This window comes from Octodon degus, unplaced genomic scaffold (genome assembly GCF_000260255.1).
Source record: "Octodon degus isolate 3935 unplaced genomic scaffold, OctDeg1.0 scaffold00012, whole genome shotgun sequence".
In the NCBI taxonomy this organism is placed as follows: domain Eukaryota; kingdom Metazoa; phylum Chordata; class Mammalia; order Rodentia; family Octodontidae; genus Octodon; species Octodon degus.
Window position 1 is genome coordinate 19,047,710 of NW_004524588.1, and position 8,985 is coordinate 19,056,694.

Consider the following 8,985-nt stretch of genomic DNA (forward strand, 5'->3'; position numbering starts at 1 on the left):
GTGCTTCACACCGAAAGTGTTAATAAAATGCTCTGTGGCTTGTATGTTGTAGCTCTGTGATTCCTGAAAGAAGCTATGATGTAAATATCATTATCAAATTTTTCAACAAAAGTTTGAAACCAGTTTGTGTCATTAAAAGCCAAAGTTCAATTGCACATTCATAGAGAAGAAAAGAATGATGGAGAGATCTAAATGAAGGGCAGTGTTGTTGTGCAATTGGAGTCATGTTCTTTTTGTTTGTTTTGTTTTCTAAGTCTTAAGTTTTATTTAAATAACCTCCAGTGAGAACAGAACAGACCAATTATTGCCACTTGTTCATAATTCCACTGAGCCAAGCCAGAGAGGGCAAGCACACCTGCAGCCCGACGCCAGCCAGTGCGGTGGGTGGGCTCTCAAGGCAGGCGGCCCTGGCCCCGGCCCGCTGCTGCAGGAGTATCCACAGTGGAGTGAGGGTGCTTGATGATCTCAACAGACGTGATCAGGCATGCAGCCTCGGAGGCTGCTGTCAGGGCGCTGATCCGCACCATAGCTGCCTCCCACACTTCGAAAGCTTCGAAGTCCTCAGCAATGTCCTCATTGTTCATGTCCACCCCATACCACATGCCGCCCTGGGCACGCCGAGCTTGTAGTTTGTTCAGGATGTTTGTGGCATCGAAGCCAGCACTGTCACACAGCTGGCATGGGAGAATCTCCAAGGCCTTAGCACATGACCTGATCTGTTCTTGCTGTTTTCCTTGGATAGTCCTTGAGTAATCTTGAAGGTACTTGGAGAGCCCCATCTTCATGGCTCCACCCCCAGCCACCACTGAGTCATGCCTGATGGCCCTCCTGACAGTCATGACGGTGTCATGCAGAGACCGCTCTGTCTCCTCCCTGAACTGCTCAGCTCCGCCGCAGAGGATGAAGGTGCAAGTCTTGGCCTTGGGGCAGCCAGTGAAGAAATTGTACCTTTCACCTCCAATCTGGGTCTCTTCGAACAGCTGGCAGCAGCCCAGCATGTCTGCTGATAAAGCATTCACTGTGGTCTGGATTGAGCCTCCGCAGGCCATCATTATCCTCTTCAAATCCTCTTCAGGCACGTGGCCAATGCAGATCATGTGCCTACAAGCAAAGTACTGGGTGGCCACATCTCCAAAAGGGAGTTTGGACAGAATAGCTTTGGCTCCAGAATTATAGATCTTCTCTAACTTGTCATACAGAACGTTTCACTCAGCATCAATGATTGCCTGATAATCCTCTGCTGCGTGGACTCTGATTTCAGCATTGTCTTTCTCAACTTGCAGCTTGAGTTCAACATTTAATAAAGTGATCGTGGGGTTATCATACTTTTTAGGTTGCATTTCAAATCCAATGTAAGAGAAAGTCTTCTTGAATGCAACACCAGCCGCCAGCCGAGACTCCTCCAGGGCTCCACCCTGTACCTGCTTGATTCCAATCATTTTAAGCTGCAGCAAATCATCGAGCATCATCACAGCATCAACCACTATCTTAGCAAGGAAGGCTTTCTGCTGGGAGTTCAGCTGGGAGCTCAGAGCCGTCACGGCACACTTCTCCAGCACCTTCCTCTGCTCCACTTTATCTTGCTTCTTCGCGGTCACAGCCATATCCTTGATCTTGTTAACCGCCAACTGTGTAGCTGTGCAGAAAGCTTGGATGATGATCTGGGGTGCAAACCTTCCTCCATGTAGGGTCTTACCTGCTTCAGAAAATGCAGCCAGCAGGGTCACAGCATCTTGAGATTCAGCGATGTCCACTAAAGTCTTTGCTGCAGGATGGATGACATCAAGAAGTTTCAAAATTGTGGCTCCATCATTAGAAATTGTTGCTTTGCCTTAGCCATCTACAATAAGTTTGTCCATGCCACGGGGACCTAGAGTGGTTCTTACAACCTTGGCAGTCACCTGGCAGGCACTGATGTTATTCACAAGCTGTGGGATGCCTTGGGTGCTGTCAGTCCCCTCTTTCAACAGTATAACTGGTGTGGGCATCATCTTGGCAACTTCTTCAGGGGCTCGCTACTCCGTTCTCCCTGGAGTCATGTTTTGATAGAATTGGCATGCTCCAGGCATAAAACTTTAGACTCACAACCTTAATGTAAAATTTAGATGCTATGAAGATATGGTTATCAGTTACATTCCAAATTGACTGGATTAAACCTTTATGCTAACTAAAATTTACTAAAAATACACTGAATTCATTAGTATAAAATCTTAGAAATTACTGGCAACTCAAATTAAGTATTAGTTCATCAGTCTTAAGCAGTAAAACACAACATTATAAATAAAACTAAAAATACAATGTGTTGATTTTAACTGTACCCAATATCGACATTTTTCTGGGGACTGAGTTTTGTTCACTCAGGGACCCTAAGTTTTAGAATTGCTCAAGGTGAATTGTGGAAGAATTGCATGAATTTTTGATTTTCATTGTAGATCTTTGCTGCCAGTGGTGTATTTGAATGTCTGACAACAGAATGACCCGAAGTCTGCCCTGCCATTTACTCTTCTGGTTATTGGTTCCAAAAGCACTTCTTTGCCAGATCATTAATTTCCATGCGAGCCATGCAAACAGCAGGGGATCAGGTCTAGGGTAGGTAAATAAATAATTTACATCTTTCTCTATAGGAAGCTTTAAGAGTACTGAGCTCAGCTTGGAATATGGTTATGCTCATGCTTTTTACAATTCATACTGATATTGGATTATTTGCTGAATGAGAAATGTACAAACTCCACATTGTCAGTCAAGTACATAAAGAAGACATTCATAGCCTTTAAGTACTCCACATTCAATGTTAGCTGAATACTAGAAGCATTACATAGCATTTACCTTAAGTTTTTTTTAAAGGCCATATTTGACTTCTGAGCAGGTCAAATTCCATTTCTTCATTTGTCTTTCTTTCTGCTTATGCATTGATGTCTATATCCTATTCCAATAGAGAACCCAAATTATTTTAAAAATCGCTTCTTTGAGAAATCAAATTTAATTGCCAACTTTATAGTTAAAGTTTAGTTGTCTGTAAAACTGTGTCAAGTAATAATGAATATTGATTTTTCTTCTAGAATAAATCAGTAAGAAATATAGTGATTGTACAAGTCACTGTGCTGAGGAACTTGAGGTGCCCTGGCAGTTCTTACATTCATTCAGAAAGAAAACAGGATTCCACACCTGGAGGTACTCTGTGAAGTCACACTTTGCAGGGCCTCCTGTGCTGTGAAAATCTTTGGGGCCTCATCAAAACCACTGTTTCTTTCATTTGCTTTGTTTCACTGTGTTTTCCTGTATCAGAGTGGAAACATCCGTGATACACACAGAGGCAAAGGCAGCCTGCAAGAGTAGGCTGCAGCTCATCATTTGGCACTTTCAATAGCAATTTCCAGTGATACATGCAGGTAAACTGGGTGCAAAATGAAAACTTTGTAGGCAGCTGAATTAGATAGAAATATTATAGGTAATTAGACAGGGCCAGGCCCTCAAAGAGATAATATGAAAAACAAGGTGACTTTGCAGCTTTGGAAGAGATAGACACCCCTGCTCTGGGCCAGAACACAAGACAAAAGAGAAAACAAATGTAGCCACATACTTCACTAGGATGGGCACCAGGGATTAATACTCTAAAAAGGTATCAACCACCTTGAAAGAGCCCAAAAGAGTCACTAACCCAACCCAGAACAGGAAAAGATGCTGTCCCATATTCATGTCTGCCTGCTTCATGATTCATGACTCATGACTTGCTTCCTCATTTGGTACTGGATTTAATCAATATTTTCTAAGCAATGGCATTTGTAATTTCATTGATTGACTATAGTTTTGTTCTACTTCGTGCCCACCTAAGGGAGCTCCCATTTTCTTCACCACCTTCGACCCACCTCACCATGTGGTTTTACTCTATAAAAGTCCCTGGAAGAGACAGCTTCCTGGGGAACACCCGCTGAGGCGGGGCCAGCGATATAGCTCAGCAGCACAACTGTCTGCCTGGCAAGTGCAAGGTCCTGAGTTCAGTCCCTGGTACTACAAAAAGAAAAAAAGAAGAAGAAACTACTACAGCTTTTTACTTAAAAATGTTTTTGTGTCACAGATATTAGAGCATGTGGAGCGTATGAACGTAAACCATTAACTTGAGATATTGATTCTACACAGACCACTACTCTGTGATGCACATCACAAGCACAACATGATCATAAACAGTGTGCCCAGGTCCTCCGCTCCTAATTTGTCTACGAAGACTATTCTAGGAAACAGCAGTAGTATGAAGTTCAGTGTCTGTCTCCCATCTGCTTTCAGTGACTCCAGTAATTCCCCTATGTAGGTAACAGAGAGGTTTTTTTTTTTTTTTTTTTTAATATAGTGAGACCATTCTCTCAATTATTACTATAAAATATATTTTCTATTTATCTTCGATTCATTCTGGTAAATTATCAATTCAGTTTTACATCTTTGGGGCACCAATGGATAATTGATCTTTGACTTTTTTCAAAGAAAATGGAAAACAAAGTAATACTGAGGCTTGGAGTGACCAATCAAGAGTCAATGGGAAAACCCAGATTTCAATAGTTTATTTCCTATAAATGTTGTCATTTCTCAGTTATTGTAGTAACAACTCATAGAATAGTTTGCCATGCTCACAGTTACAGATCAATAGAAGTGAATAGTTAGGAGGGCTAGGGAAATAGCTCAGCAGCATGAGTGCATGCCTGGCAAGCATAAGGTTCTGAGTTCAATCCCTGGTACTGCCAAAAAAAAAAGAATAATTATAGAAGTTTATAAGTTTTATAATCTTGAACTCTTAAATATTTGAAATCTATTTCCGTATTGATTATTTATGTATATGTATATGCCTGTATATAATTCTATAATTTGCCAGTAAAACTATGCTAGTATATTTAATACATCTTCTCCTACTCAACCCCTGATGGCTAGAAATATCTGTAATAACATGAGACATAGTCTGAAGGTTTTGGTGCCTTTTCTGAAAGTTGTGGTCTCCCCAGAACTCATGTGAAATACCTAATCAACACCATGATGACATTAGGATATTCAGCCTTCATAATTGATTAGGTTGTAAGAGCAGCACCCCATGAGTGTAATTGTGCCCTTCAAAAATAGGCTTTGAAGAGCTTCTTTGTTCCTTTTTCCATTGGAGGACACATAGATAAAACACAAGCTATAAGAAAACAGGCCAAATAGCTCAACAGATTAAAGGGCCTGCAAGCAGGTACGGGGCCGGGGGTTTGACTCCCTGGGGCATGATGAGCTGGAGATTGAGACTGGGCATGGTGGTCTGCACCTGTAATCCCAGCACCTGGGAGGCTGTAAACAGGAGAATCCCCTGTAGGCCTTTCCCTAAAAATACAGGAAAAAAAGAAAAGAAAACAGGCCTTGGCCAGACACTAAATCTGCCAACATCATGACCTTTGACTTCATAGTTTTCCAAATTCTAACAAACAAATGGCTAAACTACCTGGATTATGTTCTTATAGCAACCTGCATGGACTAAGGGAGACACTTATTTCAGTTACAGGGGAAAGGTAGATGATATTAGTGGATAAAACTAAAATAATGTCATTGGTTCTGGTGCTTGCAAAAACTAGGCATTGACCTGGCTTTCAGCAGCACCTGAAACAAGGACAGCCAAAATGACTCCAGCACTCAGCTCTTCCTGTCCTCCCTTCTTTCCTCTTCACCCATTCAGCTTCTGTTCACAGTCAGCTGTGCCCATTATTCACCTCAAAGCTCCTAATGCATCCAAAAGTGGAACACAGCCAATGCTGAAGTAGTGGTCACTCCACCGGGAGTGGCAGCAGTCACACACTTCCAATGACGCTAAGGGTGGGACCCAACCCACCTGCCCCACATAGGCCGAGTGTGGTCAAGATTTTATTTCCCTAAGATGTTTCAAGAAAGGAGAAATAGGTGATAGGCTTTTAAAAATTTACAGAGATGCCTGAAGAACAATTTTGAGCAGGAACAAATCTGTATAATAGCGCCATACTGAGACATAATTTCCCAGATAATACCTATCCATATAATGCAGGATGACCTGTGTCAGGATTGCTACAGCTTTACCTTAAATAAGTAGAAGTGACTGGGACAGAAATGCAAAGGTAGCGCCCTGTACACATTAGTAGTCAGAAAAGTACGCTGACATCTGAGCTCCTAACTGCTGCCTACGCATTAGCTGCTTTGGCCACCACTCATAAAAATACATTTTCTCTTGGGACTCAAATAACACACACTTTGGGACATAGTATGTGAAACCTTCCTGTATATCATAAGTGTTCTTTTTATTTTCAGCCTTTATTTTTTTCTGTATGTTAATCATGAATAGTTTCCATTGTCTTGTCTGCAAGTTCTCTAAATTTTTCTTTCACATCTGTCCCACAAATTCCATCTATTTCAAATAAAGACATCATGGTTATCATCTATACAAACTCATTTAGGGTCATTTTTATATCTTTCCTGTGCAGCATGTTTAATTTCTTCTATGCCTTCTTGAAAATGTACAAAGTATAGTCATAGTACTGTTTAATCTTTTCCAATAATTGTATCAGCTCTGTCATTCCTCAGCCAATTTTCGTTTTCATCCTCATCAGAGGGATTATTTTACTGCTTCTCTGCAGCTGGCAGTGAATTTTGAAACTTAAATGCGTTAATTTTCTATCCTGTGTAACAAATTACTATGAATTTGGCCGCTTGAAATGGCATAAGATTTTCTTTGCTTCGTGTCTGTGTATTAAGAATCCAGGAAAGACTTAGCTCCCTCAGGGTGAACATGCCACCAGGCACTGCTAGGGACGTGGCCTCGGCAAGCATGTACACATCCTGCTGTCTCCCGAGTATGAGTGCATGAAAGGGCACATAAATTGCCAAAGGTACAGTAGATATAGCCCTAAAGAAACTGTTCAACAGGAAGGAACAACTGGGATGAAGCAAAGGAAGAAAGAAAAAAAAAAAGGAAGGAAAAATATATGTATATACACAGGAAAGCTTGGACAATTGAATTGCTGATTTCTACTGATCTATCGAAAAGGACATTAAATGCTTAATTGCTTTCTTCTTTGTAACATTTTTGATCAACTTTGTATGCTTATACCTAGTAATCTGAACAACTAATTTGGAGACAACAATATGCAATATAACAACCATTGTTGAATTTATATCATTTTGTTTACTGAAATTCTGCATTGTTTCTAGTTCTTTTTTACCATTTTCCTTTCACTTTAAAATCTCTACAGAAAATAATTGGCTAGGAAAGAATTTCCTTCCAGGAGATTGAATTCCCGGGCAGAACTGACTTCTCTCTATATATATATGTGATGGTTTGCCCTGACTTTCTGCATTTAAAGGGAGGAAATTTCACAAAAGCGTGAAAACTAAAACATGGCGATCCTAGAGGCCACAGTGGAACCTATCCACCACACTGGCCATTGTTACTTTTACCTTGAGCTTTAAGTAAGTTAGGGATAAGATGCTTAAGAACAGCTTGACTCTTTGGATCTTTCTTTTAAGCCTGGTGAGAAGTCACTTTATCATTTAAGCTAGGGCTAATTTATCCATCCACTGAAGTGAAATCCTTTGTGTGTTCCATCTGCTCCTTCTCGAATTGTGAGGTTTTGCATCCTAAATAGAAAAGATCAGCGCTGCTGGAGAGCTTGTTTGAGAGGTAGGTACTGTTCAGAAACTGTGTTTAATGTCATGCAGACACAAAAATAACTGCTGACACTATTACATGGAGCACTGTGATGTAAGCTAAGTGCAAAGTGCTTTGGACACATTGATTGCGTGTATTGTTCCCACTGGCAGGTCAGGTGGTTGAGGACTTGCACACTTTGTTCAAGCACCTACTACAGCCCCTTTTAAGTTCAAGAAATCGTTGAGTATTTAAGAAATCTGGATGCCTCCCACCTGCCAACCTTTATGATACAACAAAAATTTTGACAGGGCCAAATTCAGCTTGTGTGTCTACATAAGCCAACTTTGTAAAGTAGCTCCATGTCCTTGTTGAGTTTGTGAGCAAGAAAAGCATTTTGTAGCAAACTATTTTGTTTCTTAGCCTTCTATACTTGTTATTATAAAATGTTCAATATTTAATTTTTCAATCTTTGAAAGCCATTCAGAGATTTATAGATGTCTTTCTCTTTCTTTCCTTTCTTTCTTTCTTTCTTTCTTTCTCTCTTTCTTTCTTTCTTTCTTTCTTTCCTTTTTCTTTCATCCTTCTTTCCTTCCTTTCTTTCTTTCGCACCAATGATTTACATCACGACTTTATTCTTGCTAGGCAGGTGCTTGTGCTGCTGAGCTATCTCCCAAGCCCTCTATTTTCATTTTTACAAGGAAACATAATAAATTTGTTCAGTTGTAGGCTTAAGACTAATGAATTTTTTCTTCTTTTTCTAGATTTCTTTAGAAGTATAACGTTCATTCTAATATATTTTTTAAATCTTCACCAACAGCAATTTTCTCTGCACAAATATAAACTTCCCAATTAAGATGAAGCACTATTTATAAACATTGAGAGTGCAACAGGCAGATTTAGTAAATCAATCTCACCTCTTCCCTGCCTCCCTTCTTCCCTCCCTCGCTTACTTTGCTTCTCTTTCTTCCCCCCCCCACTATTTGTTTCATCACTTTGCTTATTGTTAGAGATAAACCAGAATCTAAGAACAGACAGTGGTTTTCCCCACTCAGTTCACAGGGAATCAGTGGCTAAATCAGAGGAAGAAGAGTCTCAGCATCAAAACCATCCTCATTGTACCTGAGCTGCATTTATTGTTCACTTATTATGTTCCATGTAAGAGTAAGTATTTGACATGGGTTAATATATTTATTCTTATTTAAAACCTATGATGTTGGTGTAATTACTACCATGGGTTCAAAGAGTTCATTGTGTACAAGTCAAATATTAACTACAAAATAACCTGACATTTAACTTCCTTGCTTGTCTTCAGTGTTCAGCTCTCAATCTCTACATGTGATGCACTCTAGTTGAGG

The 8,985-nt window shown here is 40.2% G+C and overlaps 1 pseudogene; it reads right to left on the bottom strand.

The window, feature by feature from the left end:
* Window positions 1–392: 392 nt before the first annotated feature.
* Window positions 393–1,991, bottom strand: LOC101583050 (annotated as a pseudogene).
* Window positions 1,992–8,985: the final 6,994 nt, after the last annotated feature.